Below are 14,909 nucleotides of genomic sequence, written 5' to 3'. Positions count from 1 at the left end.
GGCATTTTTGTCAAAATATAATTCTCAAAATGTATATAACATTTTTTAATGGAAGGACAAAAATTAGAAATCCAAACATAAATCAATAAATTCCTAAATTATACTAATTCTGAGTATCTTACTTTCCCAGGAGTTTAATGAAGACCATACCTAATAAAACAACAGACTTTTTAATTTTTATTTTGGATGATTTTTTTTTTAGTCACACCTGGCTGTGTCGAGGGCTTATTTCTGATTCTGAGCTCAGGGATAATTCCTGGTGGGGGCCTGGGTAATCAAATGAGATGCTGGGTATCGAACCCCAGTTGAATATGTGTAAACCTATCACTTTACCTACTGTACTTTTTGACCCCTAAAGCAATATTCTCTTGACAAAAATTCCTTTCCATTCTACCTTTTTTTTTTAATTGTTTTTAGGGAGTGGCTGGTTAATAGCAGAGATTAGGCCAAACTCAGAAGTGCTCAGGGATTACTCCTGACTGTATGCTCAGGGATCATTCCTGGCAGGCTTGGAAGACCATATTGGTTATAAGATATCAAACTCAGGTCAGCCACATGCAAGGAGAACAGCATACCCACTATATTACCCACTGTACTACCTCTGGTACTCTCTACTATCAAGCAATGGAATATGTATCTGACATCCAATTTTTCTTCTAAAATTTTGTCATACTATCTAACTTTTATGATGCTGTGGTTAGCATTTATAGTGGTATAAATAATTAAAAAATCACACAAAACTGATCACATAATCTTCAATATATTCATCTGTATAGTAATTGCACATAATGAATATCATAAGCTCATTCAATTAGTATACACTTATACATTCACATAACTGCAACCACAGATAAAGATACAATAGTGGACTATAGATATAATATTAACCAATTGCTACATGCTTATCTTCATTACACTTATTTGAAAACAATGGCAATCAGTTATACTAAGTATAGTCAACTGGTTAATCAAAATTCCATTTTTTAAAAGAATTAAATGTCACTGAATAAACTGAACTATGATTAATAGTTAATTCAGATTTATACAAGCCTTCTTCTTCCTAATTGACTGGGCAAAATTTAATCCTAGTCACTCATGTAACAATCCAAATTAATGTTACAACACAGAATTTAAAATATTAAATCTTTGCTGATTCTAACTTGGCTTCTCTGAGAAGTTACAGAACACCACTGACTGTATTGCCACTAACCCCGAAACCAATAAGCTGAGTTATTTCTACATCAAAGGCTTAGTCAAATGAAATAATTAATATGTAGATAAGGGTATTTGATAGAAAGAATCCATTTCACCTGAAGAAACAGATCGGTAAATGGATTGGTAAAACCACCCACAATGTTACATCAGTAAGTTATGATCTAGATAATTATACTGAAACTACACTACATTATAAACACACAGGAGGACACACATACAGATACCTTATTCATATCGAATAAATCACTGTATCACTGTCATCCCATTGCTCATCGACTTGCTCAAGCTGGCACCAGCAACGTCTCCATTATGAGACTTCTTATTACTGATTTTGGCATATTGAATATGCCACAGGGAGCTTGCCAGGCTTCGCTGTTCGGGTGAGATACTATCAGTAGCATGCTGGGTTCTCCGAGAGGGGTGGAGGAATCGAACCCAGGTTGGCTTCGTACAAGGCAAATGCCCTACCTGCTGTGCTATAGCTCCAGCCTATTGAATAAATAATTAAATGCAAATAAAAATCTAATAAAATGAAAGAGCATCTGATTTCTGTTTTGCCCAATAATGACTTTTTAAGTTTCTATAACTATTGGCTAAGTCGGAATTAGGTTACTCCTGTTCCTGTGTAGCTGGATCAATAAAATTTGATGAAGATTGCTGACATTTACATTGAGAAAATATGACTGTGGACACAACTGAGTATATGATCATATAGTGTTAACATACAGAATAATACAAAAATAAATAATAAGTTTATATCTGATTTGTCAATAACTGCTGTTTTTCTATTTAGAAATATATTTATTATTAGAAAAAAACTCTTAACAGAAAGTCTAACCCTTGAATTAGGGTTAAAACATCAGATATTCTTAGAATTGTCTATTTCAGAAAATGAAAACGTGTGAGTTCTTTGATTTAATTATAGATTGTAGATACTTATAATTAGCAAGACAGAACCGGGGGTTGGAGAGATAATGCTACAGGTAAGGCATCTGCCTTGCACATGCCCAGCCCAGGTTTGATCCCCAGCATCCATATGGTCCTTCAAACACCACCACGAGTTATTCCTGAGTGCAGACCCAGAGCAACCCCTGAACATCTCCAGGTTTAAAAAGATAGAAGCATCATAAAGTATACAAGTTTCTGACCTGACATAACCATAAAAATAGTCTGAAACATTTTTAATTAAGACTTTGCAACTATATCTAGAAAATAATCTCTATTTATTCAGTGTAGATGACTAACTTTATCTAAGAAGGAAAAGATATAAAGTAAAATCCAATGCATTAAAATTATGTTTGGTGCAGAAATACAGTCCTGTAAAATTACAAGAAAAGATTATCTCCCAATAGACAGAATAATGATTAGGGCATATATCTAGAATGTTCCCAAACCAGGATATATACTAAGCACACCATGGTTCTTTGAGCATCGCTAGACTAAGCCCTGAGAGACCCTGAATACTACACAGTGTGACACTCAGAGGCCCCCAGCACCTCCACTAGGGTGACCTGGGTACCCAGGCATTGCAGGGTCAAAGCAATATTTCATCCTTGCGACTTTGCCCCGAACAAACTGTGCAGCTAGCCAAGAATCTTGGTTAGGTCCAAGGCATCATGAGTACCACACGGGAGTCTTCCTCCCTACCAAATTGAAAGAAGGTAATTTTTTCTTATTAAATAGAAATTCTTTTGTTTTCATACTATATAAAAATTGAACAGATTGAACATAGATCCAAGAATATAATGAAAATTGATCTGATTCCATATACTGTTTCATACCTTTTGTCTTGAATATATTACCTCATTTGATATCCCAAATAATGTGTCATACAAATTCTTCTTTCATCACTTTACACATGACATAGAATAATTAGCAGAATGACATAAATAATTAGTAGAAAATCAAGGTTAGCAAGGCGTCCTCAAACTTAAAAAAGGCTTATAACTCCAGCTACCACAATCTGATGTTTTAAAAGACCGTGTTGAATGATCAATTTATTCTTAGAGCTCTATATATATGCACATAAGAATCTTGACTTCACTCAACTCTTTTTACAAAAATCTGCTTTAGAGAAATTTTGTTTCATCTTATATTCAAGGAGCAAATTTTTCCAAGTGCCCAGTGACTACAGTATGTTAGATGGAAACTAGCAAAACCTTTCCATGAATGCTTACTTCAGCAGCTGTGGGAACAGGTCTGGATGAAATAAAACCTATTGTGCCCTCCTATGAATGCATACAACAGGTTCAGTCGTCATAATTCAAAGATAATCACTTTCACTTTAAGTTAATACAAATTTTAGGTTATCAAACTAGCTTGCATGAAATGTTATTTCTTGTACAATATCTTAAACCTTTCAAAACATGCTTGATTACCTTTTTAGAATATCATTGTAGCTGGGGGAGGGGAGAGCAGGCTCCAAAACACACAGCACATGAACACCAAGGCAAATGAATGAAAATATATATTTATTCTAAATTCACTTCCAATTTTCTGCTCTTTGCTTTAGAAGTAAATGAAATGAGTACAAAGGACTGTTCAGTGCCTGCATGCTAAACAGTTCTGTCATAAATTTCATGCACCCTGAGTGATTTTTCAGTAGACTTGACCTGCACTATGAAAACATCACCATAAGTTCACTTCTTTGTCTTGGACATTCATGTCTCCATGTTATGCCTCCATTCAATGAACAAAGACACATCTGCGTCTTTCACACAATAAATCTGATAAAACACTCTGGGGGTTCTACAATAGAATTGGTTAACAGTTTTTAAATGTGATGGATTAAAAACTGCTTATTTTTCTTTCTTATATACAAAATATTCTCTGGAACATTAGGAAATCCCTGAACCTTCTGATTAGTGGAAGAGAAGATGGAGAAGAAGGCTTAAGTGTAAGATGGGCTTAGGGGTTAGAAGTTTAGACAAGAGCTTTATGTACTGATAGTACTTTTAGAGAATTTTTTAAAAGGGTACTCTCTCTCTTGGGGACTTTCAATAAAACTAAAAAATATTAATATTTCATGAACTAACTAACTTGAACCAGTGAATTATAATTCAAAAACCTGTATATGTGTAAGTAAGCATGCTACTGGACAAATGCACCATTCCAAATCTTATTGTAATTCTGTTAACAGTGTTTACCTAGTAGCAATTTAAGTTCTTACTAGAAAGATAAAGGCATTCTAAAAAAATATTTCTGTAACATGCACGCACAAAATATGCAGAGAACAGTATGTGCTTGTCAACTTTCTGTCTGATTGACAAATATTGTGGTAGAAAGAAAAACATTCAAATAAATTATAGAAGATTCTTGTCGTCATGCACACCAATTTCAGTTTTCTCTCATTTAGATATAAGTTCCATTTAATTCCTACTAAGTATAACTCCCCAATAAGAAGCTACTGTGTAGATAAAGCTCAATGTAAACTTTGTGTTAAAAAATCTTTCATGAATCTAAGCAATTTTTTGGTCAAAACTTTTTTGGAAATCAAAAATTATGAAGATTTGGAATAAGTCTATATACTGCCCGAATCTGAAAAGACATTTGAATCATGTGCCTTATGTCTAGAATTCATAAACCCACAGGAAACTATAGAACATACTTTGGAAAGCTGAATTAATTTGAAAAGATATTAATTGAGTTTTATAAAACTGGGGGGGAAAAGAATGAATACATGGGTAAAGTTGAATCCAGGAACCACACATGGTTCTGAAATACCACCAATAGTGAGTGATTCCTAAGCACAGAGCTACTAGTAAGCTCTGAGATATGGGTATGGCCCATACGCCTCCACCATTAAATGTGTTTTTTTAATTACTGTTTTATATGAAAAAAATAGACAGTTACCACATTTCTCAATATTAATTTATATATGTTGTGTTGGGAAATATTTCAGAACAAGAGGTTCCCAAACTTATTGGCCTACACCCCATTTTCAGAGAAAAAAATCACTCAGTGCCCCAATTGCACATGAGGCTACTACTCCCTGCTGGATCACCCCAACACTCCAAGGGTTGGTGGGCTGAGGTGAGGGGAATACTGCCCACTTTGGCAAACACTTTCAGGCTGTACCTAGATACCTTAGAGTTTTATCTTTCCTTCTAAATAGGAACATTTCATTGGGAAAAATAATTTAAGAAATGCTGACTATTTGTACCAGGACCATCTAAATTATATTTTAGTGAAAGTACTCCTATTATTAGATACTGCATCAGACATCATCTGTTTCATCTGTTTGATGGAGTGTCTCTTCCTTTTTGAATTCTTTCTATGAATCAGCCTAAAATTCAATCTTATCATATTTTGACTTTTCCAAATCAGGATACATCTTACAAAGTCTAAGTAAATCATAGAGCCATAGATTAATTGGCAGCATTTTAATTTTTTTAATCAAATCACAATTCAGAAACCAATGAATCCATCTCAGAGTTAATTCAACACATTAAAAGAGAAAAAGAAATATCGAACGTTTTCATGAACTCAATGGTACCAAACCTATCTTTCAAAATCCAGTCATTTTTAAGGTGTATTCAAATGGAATTTAAGTTTTAATCCAGTTATACAATAAATAGTTGATAAATTCTTAATGCCAATCACATTGATTACTGTTGGTTTTAGTTTCAAAAATACATTAATGAACAAACACATAATTAAATATATATTGGTGGTATATGGGGCTCTATACACTGCAACATACAAGTTGTATTGAATGTTCTATTTCTGAAACATGCCAATTGATATAATATTTACATTCACTTACTTATTTCAGAATTCTCCTAAGCAATATGGGAGGGCATATTCCTGGTGTTGGAGGGATAATCCTGGGGATACCCTGCCTCGATGGATAGTTGAATGCTAGTGTCCTGCTCCAGGATGGCAGTGCCAGGTCCCTGGAAGTGCTGGAGGCTCCCAGGATCTCTTTCTCAGTGCTAGGCTATACCTGATGATGCTCCAGGGGTCATGTGGTGCCAGGGATCAAACCGAGAACTAATATGTGCAATTTAACCCAATACTATCTCCCTGATCCCGTATAAATTTTAGAAAATATATATTGAATAACAGTCAACAAGTGAAGGAAGTTCCAATTTAACAAGTAAACTACTATAAGAATACTTGTGTGGTCTAAATTTTATTCATTAACTATACAATGACTATATGAGCGATTTGCCTTGAACTGTAAATCTTCAGAAAAACAGGTGGTTCAAGCTGAATCCAGTTGCATTTTCTTGAGGGTTAAGAAAACAACCAGCACTTAACTGCTTAATTGAAAATAATATACAATTCTATATATACATATTATATATATATATTTAAATACAATGACAATAGCAATGTCAGTACAGAAAGAGAGATTTTTTTTTTTTAAAGCAGAGGTCAAAGCTGGTTCTATTAGGACTTCTCACTATTTCAAAACCAGATAGGCTCTAAGGAACATCAGTGGGACTCAAACCTCCTAGAAAGAGTCACCATGGTTATGTTCATTTTGTCATAGTTGACTCAGATCATTGCCCTCAGGCAGTCAAGAGTGAAAGCAGAGATTTCATGGATTCCATAAAAATGATTTGAGAAAGAGAAGGAAAGGGTAAGAAGTGGGAAAATATAGTAGCCTAAAGTACGTCAGGGAATGGTGGAAAATCTCTTTTGGGGGGATGGGTGATTACTATGCACTGAGTTTACATGCCAGAAGGGACAATCAGGGGCTGAGGAAGAGCAGGATGTTTGAGAAGATTTTCTTCTGTATCTCTTGGCTCTATATCCTGGGCTAATTCTCAGGAATTTTTCTCTGGGGCCATTCCCTTCCATCTAATCTCACCCTGCCTATTTCTCGCTTGTTCCTAAATCACACACTCAAAAGTTGGGTCATAGTGTTAGGATGAAATCATCCATACACACATGCTAGGAGACAGCAGAGGGACTTTACTAACTGAGGGACTGAATATGGGAGATATTTACATTTGAGTACTGGTATATATGCCCTACTTTATAAAAGATCACAAGGAGGGCCTCCAGATAAAGGAATACAATGTGTTTGGAGGCTCATTCAGTAGTAATGGGTTTATATATTAGAAACAACATTACACACAAAAACTTTCTTGCTACTGTTCAACCATACATGAAATTAAATTCTAATAAAAGGTGAAAACTAGGGCTGGAGTGACCGTAAAGCAGGTAGGGTAAGTTTGCCTTGCACAGTCATGGCTCCATCCTCTGCACCCCATATGGTCCCCTCAGCACCACAGAGTGTGAGTGAAACTTCGCCCCCCGAAAAAAGGTTGACTGAATATGTACTAAAGGCACACTTTCACACATCTTCAAAATATATGTTGTCATAACAAGCTACTCAAGTACAATGATCTTCCACCACAGCCCAGTAAATCTTCTTTCCCTTTTACCATCTCCTCCAACTCTGATAACATCAATTCTATAGTCTATCCTTTCTTTGGTTTTGTCTATTTACTTGCTATGCTTCTTATATCCCACTTATAACTCAATTCATTAGGTATTCTTCTTTCATACTGATTTCCTTAGCACTTTTAATAGAAACCAATGTCTACAAAGCAAATTCCCTACTTATTCAGAGTTTATGAAAGTTTTTGAAAAAACCTATATATATTATATGAGGAGAGAGAAATATTCCAATTCCTCTATATACAACAAGTGCTGGTATTTTTAGGATACTAGTAAATAATATTTAGTATTTTGTGAGGGATTATGTTTTGGGGTCACACATGCTAGTAATCAGGGATCACATCTGATAGTGCTGGGTATACTATATGTAGTTCCAAGGATCGAAGTCCATTTCATGTAATGTTTATAGCTAAATCTGGTTAGTACCTAAATCTCTGTACAGTCTCTCCCAAGCAATATAATCTTTTACAAAAAAAAAAAAAACCTCTGGGATTAAATTAAAAGGATGCTTTTACAGCTGCATTTGTTATATTTGCAATGTTTGTAAACACTTAGAATATAATCTAAAGATCAACAAATCGCAAATTATTAATAAATACTGAGTTCATTATAAAATTTTAACTATAAAGATTGAGATAAAGTTAAATTTATTTTTAAAAATACATTGACAATGTATCTAAAGACTCTGGGAGTTGGCATTCACTTGGAACTAACTCTGGATGCAGTTATATATGTAACACTCAATTTTGTTGTGGGTAAAAATATGAATTATGAACACAGTCAACCTGGGTCCTATTCCTTCTTCAACCACATAACGATTTATGAGACCTTATCTAATCTCTTTAAGCCTCAATTTCCTCACTTCTACAATAGATAAGAAGAAGAATAATTCTCTAATAAGAATATCCACTTAATGACTAGGTGAAATAAAATTATAAAGTTTTCAAATATTTTCTGATACATTATACTGAACATTAACTACATTTAAGTGACATATTTATAATCATTGTGCCTTACCCATGTATAGAGTAAATGACTGGATAAAATAAATTACTAGTCTTTTACAATACTAAAATCTCAATGATTTTTCGCGATCATTTAAAATATGACTTAGATATCACTTAAAATTCTTAAACAGAACATATATACTTATTCTTTTATCTTTTATCTTTTATCTTTTATCATTAAATATATCATATAAATATATATCCCTACTGTGTTGGTAATACACATAAAATAGCTTTACTCTGATTTCAAGACACTAATAAAAGACATACTGTGTAAATGATTATGAGTCCAAGCTCTGGAATTAAACAATCTGGCAGTTGCAACTTTGTGGTTTTAGGAAATTCTTTTTAAGTTTCAGTGACCCTGTTCCTTTGAATTAGGAACAATAGTTTCATTCTTTTAAATCTGTTATGGGGATTAACTGAATAAATCAGGTAAATCCTACTACAGTCAAATCAGAATAAACACTAGTACTGTCAGGAGGAAAAATAGAAAAAAGATTAAAAAATTCAAACTAATTTGTTCAACATATACTATTTGTTATTAGGGGCTTGGTGAATTTTGTCTCATAAAATCATGATACTTTATGAGTATCACTGTATCACTGTCATCCCGTTGCTCATCTATTGCTCAAGCAGGCGCCAGTAACGTCTCCATTTGTCCCTATCATGTGCTAGTGTAGCCCAATAGCATCTGCTCACTCCAGGAACATGAAGAGCACATTGTTGTTACTGTTTCTGGCATATTGAATATGTCACGTCAGATATGTCACTTTAAGAGTAAGATATTATTATTCTCATCTATAGATGCAGAAATTTGAAGTTCAAAGGAGTAAAGCATAGTCATATATATATATTATGCATTATGAAATAACACCTTCCCATATATGACCAATGTTATGTATTAAGCTTGCCAAAGATTTTGAGGTCTGGAGGCCAGAGCAATAGTATAGATGTAGGGGCCTTGTCTTGCATGTGGTCAACTGGGTTCAATCCACTTGCACCTCATTTTGTTGTCCAGAGTACTGTCAGATGTAGCAATATATATATGTATATATATATGTCTATTTTTAGACTGTATAATAAGATATTTCTAATTTTAATTTGGTCTTATTAATTTTCTATTTTAAAGAATATAAAGGTCTTTCTCACTCCTAGTACTGGTCTTCATCTAGTTTGTGGTGTCTAATTTTCTAGATATTATGGACATTAGTGCAAATAAGAATTCCATAACAGTAAGTGATGAGAATGTAAAATAAGCGTGTTTTTAAGAGGATATGAATGTCCCAATGAGCATATTTTATTTCTAGGCATAAATATGTGTTTGCTTAAATTGCCACATGGTCCATGTTACAAGACCATTATTCTTGCTCAGCAAACAGAATTTCGATGTTTTTACAGAACCAGATTTTTAACTTGAATACTTCATCTGAAACATGTTTGTGTTCCAGAACTTGCATATTCCTAATACTAACCAGAAATATCTCTGCAATGTACAAAATCATAAAACACATCAGAAGGAATAATCTACCTGGTAAATAAATCCTGAAAAGCACCCCAGATGTAATACTACAAGATTTAGATGCTTACAAATGTATAATAACCTAGTTGAAGATTCAAGGTTGGATTCAGCAGTTTCCTTTTGTTGTTGTTTTTATAGAATTAAAACTACATAAGGGAATATAACACGGAGTGGGGGGAGTTCTAATATGATCAGAATTAAGAAAATTAGGACCACCTTAGCACTAATCTTTCCACCTCTTGCTTTAAAAATATGAGAATGAAGTCAATCTTATGAAATACCAAGGATTACTCTTAAAACCATCTAAAGTTAATATCTCCATATGGCACAAATACAGAAACATTTTCAGACTACAATTTTTCCACAGTAAAGTACTCATTACCTCAGGAAAAAACATTCATAGTATACTCAGCTCTAAAATGTTATTTTAAAATAATTTTTAAATGAAATGTTAACTTTTATCTATGAAAGATACTGCCTTACTCATGTCCTAGTCTTGCTTCAAAGACTCATAAATAAGTCTTAAGAGACCAACTAGCCACCAAAATTCCTTCGGACACCCATAAGTGGCTGAGATCGGGGCACTCAGAGTGGGGCGTGCCAGTCCAGGACCCACCCAAACAGCCCCAGCAGCTGTTCGCTCCCACACTGCAAAATTGCTGTCATGTCTCTGGCCAGTCAGACTCCACTGTTCTGAGACCTAGTGTCACCCAGAAATTAACCTGCTGAAAACTCAAGTATGACAATCTTTGTGATCAAAATCTCTAGGCTCTCACTGAGTTGGGATGGACTATCTCTCCTCAGCTCCCTGTAGCACTGTAGCACTGTCATCCATTGTTCATTGATTTGCTCAAGAGGACACCACTAACGTCTCCATTGTAAGACTTGTTGCTTTTTTTTGGCATATCGAATATACCATGGGTAGCTTGCCAGGTTCTGCCGTGCGGGCAGGATACTCTCAGTAGCTTGCCAGGCTCTCCGAGAGGGGCGTAGGAATCGAACCAGGGTCTGCCGCATGCAAGGCAAATGCCCTACCCACTGTGCTATCGCTGCATGTAAATGTATTTTAATTAAATGGTATTAATCAGAAAAAAATTAGGAGTTTCATCACAAGTATATGACTGACATTCAAACTGATGGACAATGGCAAGTCTTGATGTTTGACACTCAAATCACTGCAACCGGCCGACTATCCCTTGGAGCTCCTGGAGTAGGTCACAGTCACTCAGCTTCATTCTATCCATAGTTCAGGTCATACTCGAAGTCTTTAAAGCTGATATGATCATCTGCGTCCTGATCTACTTTCCTGAACACCTCGAGCACGAGCCTCTCGGGTAACGTGGGAGCCACAAGGCCAAACACTTTTTGGAAATCTTCCAAAGTTAAATAGTCACAATAATGTCTGTCAAAAGCTGTTAAGATGTGTCTGATTTCATTCTGAAAGATTTGAGCTTTCTTCTTTTTCCTTACTGTATTTAAAAACTCCTGAAGTGATATGCCGGAAGTGCTTAGTTAGTTTTTGTCATCTTCATCACATGCTTTAAATACTTGCAACCCCTTCTTGTGTTCTGTGGGGCTGGCTTCCCGGGTCCATGGTCAGGCCCCTGACTCAGAGGGAAACATCGCCCCTAAACCAGTAGAGCTCTCCGCCCCACCTCCCTGTACTTCTAGAAACCCCAGCAGTCCCATCTACACCTCAAAGCCATCTCCCAGTTAAAAATTTAATTTCAGCTGTACCACCAGTTAAAAATTCTGAACATCCTGGAGTGCACAACTACAAAACTCTACGACATTGATAAACATGTAGTAGAACACCATATCAGATGGGATGTAGCATAGAAGGCAACCAATTTTGAGGAACCAATCACTAACAGAATCCTTAACTGTAACATCTTAGTAATCTCTCACCCAAGGACTTAATGTATCCATGGTAAAATACAACAATTTACACTCATTTTCTTCTAAGAAAATATGTTTTGATCATTCTTTTAGCAATTTATTGATAGCAAGCAATATAAAATAAATTACTGTGGGCCTGCTTTAGGGGCAGGTTTGAGAAGTGGTTGAGAAAATTAAAGACAACGCTGGATGGAAGTTGATAATGGTGGTGGGATTGGTGTTAGAATACTGAATGTCTATGAAAAATCATAAAAATCATAATAATCAACTTTACAAACCATATCATAGTGTTTATATAAAGCATAAGATGAAAAATTTACGCAAGTAGGTCTACTGTGTAAACTCCAAGAATATTAGCACAGAATTTCTTTAAGTGTTGTATTAATGACAGGTAAGGCATGATTATTACCATAATGAGATCCAAATATAAAAGAGAATTTAATGCAACGTACTTTAAGATTCCAGAGTTGAGAATTTATTTAAATAAATGAGAATAAGCATTTTATTATATCATATTATAGGGTTTATTTTCCTTATTTACATGGGTTAAAATCATATAGCAATCAGAAATTGGCTCTTGTTATATTATGATCATTCTATATACTATTTCTTAAAGTTTTGCTGGAATAAGTTATATAAAGTAAAATTTTTATGTGTCTAAGAGGGCAGTTGAGGATGGGAGGGAAAATGGGGACATCTGTGGAGGGAAAGTCACACTGGTAGTATTGGAATACTAAAAGCCTGGAACAAATGTTTAATGAACAACTTTATAAATCACGGTCCTTTTAATAAAAATTAAATTAAATTAAAAAATTTTAAAAAATAATCCAAAAAATACTGCTTCTTTAGTTCTTATTCATGCGTCATTATGATCGTACCTTCAAAATTTTACCTGTTACCTAAATGCTAGATGAATCAAGCTCATTCCTTACCAACTCAGGTTTGGGTCATTCACTTTTTCTTCATAATGAAATGAAAATCTACATGATTTTTTTCATCATTACTATTTATATGAATTAAAATTTGAAAGTAAATTACTATCACCTAACTGAGGGATTTTCCTTTTCTATCAAACCAATTGCCTAGGAGGGAGTTATAGAACCTGCATCTCACCAACAGTAATCATCCCTCTAAGGGTCAGAGAAAAGGCACCTGCCTGCTGACTCAGGTTCAACTCAGGGTCCAACATAACACACCCAATCACTGCCAAGAGTGATTTCTGAGCAGAGAGCCAGGGTGCCACAGATGTGATCCAAAACAAAAACCCAACAACTTAATCTATCTCTAACTTACATTTATTCATCTCTTTACTATCCCATTTATTTTAATACTTTTATAGAGTATGGAGTAGGAGTGATTCAGAGAATTTGCAGCATCAAAGAATGCACAAAGAAATAAAAATAAATTATGATATACATACATATATATATTTACAAGCTGCTAGGATAACATCATGAGGCAAATTACAAGATATGAAACTAGAGACAAGAGCAACAATCAGCTTAAGATACAGAATTTAAACCTCAGCTCTGATGATACTTCAAATGACATAAATGGGATGAATGATCAGGTTTTGACTTCTGGAAAAGCTGACAACATAGATTTTTATGAAATGATACTGGTTGGAGTGCCTGCAGATCTTGCTTGAAGGAACTTGTATGCAATATTATCACTTAAAATTTATGAAAGTAGCTTTATATAAAAGTACTGTTTATATTTTAACCTGTTTTTAATATTTGAGATCATGTATGCAAAGTGTCATAGTAAATGTCAAATAAACATTTCTATTGCTTCCAATGTTCTACTATGACAGTTGCAATGAATATGTTCATGTACACTGAATTAATTTTTCATTTCTTAAACATATTTTAATTTTTTAAATTCTTTGGGGACCATTCCAAAAATATGATTATTGAGGTAAGGAGTAAAAATAGGGGTAAAAGTTACATTACTTACACTTACTGCTATTAAGCTATTATTTATTAGTCCACTAATATATAATAAAGAATTTCGTATATTTTTTGGAAGGGACACTCCCAAGCAGTGCTCAGGCACCCAGGGGTCATTCTGGAGTTATGCTCAAAGGGTCTCCTGGACTATTTTAGTAATATGCAGGAGGCAATGTAAAATGGGGGATTGAAATTAGATTTTATTATTTCCCCAGCATAACACCTCATATATTTAAAAAATGTTCTAATACCTGTTTCAAATCCAGATCCTCTATCAGTTAACAATACGGGGTAGGGTTGCGGGGAATGCAAATCTGGGATAAATTTTACTGTAGAAATTCCAAACTGCTAGAATAGAACAGATGTTGCTAACTCATTTCACATTTGGGAGACCACCAGTCAGCCATGCCCAATAGTAGCTTTCAGAACATCTGGATTTAAACTTATTCTCTAAAAATGACAGGTTAAGTAGAATATAGTTATAAAGTAGCTTCATGCCTTGATTCTCAGAAACATAAATTCTCTGAGATTTTTATAATTTTTAAATGATCATAAAAATTATATTCACTGTAAGCATGTAGAGCACATAAGCTCTATAGTATATCACTTTTGTATTATGGATTTCTAGTCTATTTAGGATGTAGAAAGACTCAAGAATCTTTTAAAATATATTTTGAAGGTAGAAAATTCCTTATTAATATTTATTTTACCAAGGGAGCTCAAAGATATATTGAGCTTTCAAGCCACATTTATTGACTCTTGCTAAATTTATGTATTGACTCTTGCTATTTCAAATTTATTTGAAACTGAAGTTGTAAATATACAAGAGTGGGGAAAGGTAGTGTCTTTTAAACCAGATCATATGGCAATCCATCCATGCATGAGTCTTTCTGGAATGGTAGA

At 34.4% G+C, this 14,909-nt stretch overlaps 1 protein-coding gene and 1 pseudogene across 2 annotated transcripts in view; both read right to left on the bottom strand.

Annotated features, from left to right (window-relative positions):
- ANGPT1 (angiopoietin 1) overlaps positions 1-14,909 on the bottom strand; it is a 278,618-nt gene that overhangs the window by 242,833 nt on the left and 20,876 nt on the right. The window lies entirely within an intron of this gene.
- LOC129402074 (EF-hand calcium-binding domain-containing protein 11-like) lies at positions 11,395-11,781 on the bottom strand (annotated as a pseudogene).

This window comes from Sorex araneus, chromosome 2, assembly GCF_027595985.1.
Source record: "Sorex araneus isolate mSorAra2 chromosome 2, mSorAra2.pri, whole genome shotgun sequence".
NCBI classification, from domain to species: Eukaryota; Metazoa; Chordata; class Mammalia; order Eulipotyphla; family Soricidae; genus Sorex; species Sorex araneus.
This window is presented reverse-complemented; position numbering and strand designations above follow the sequence as displayed.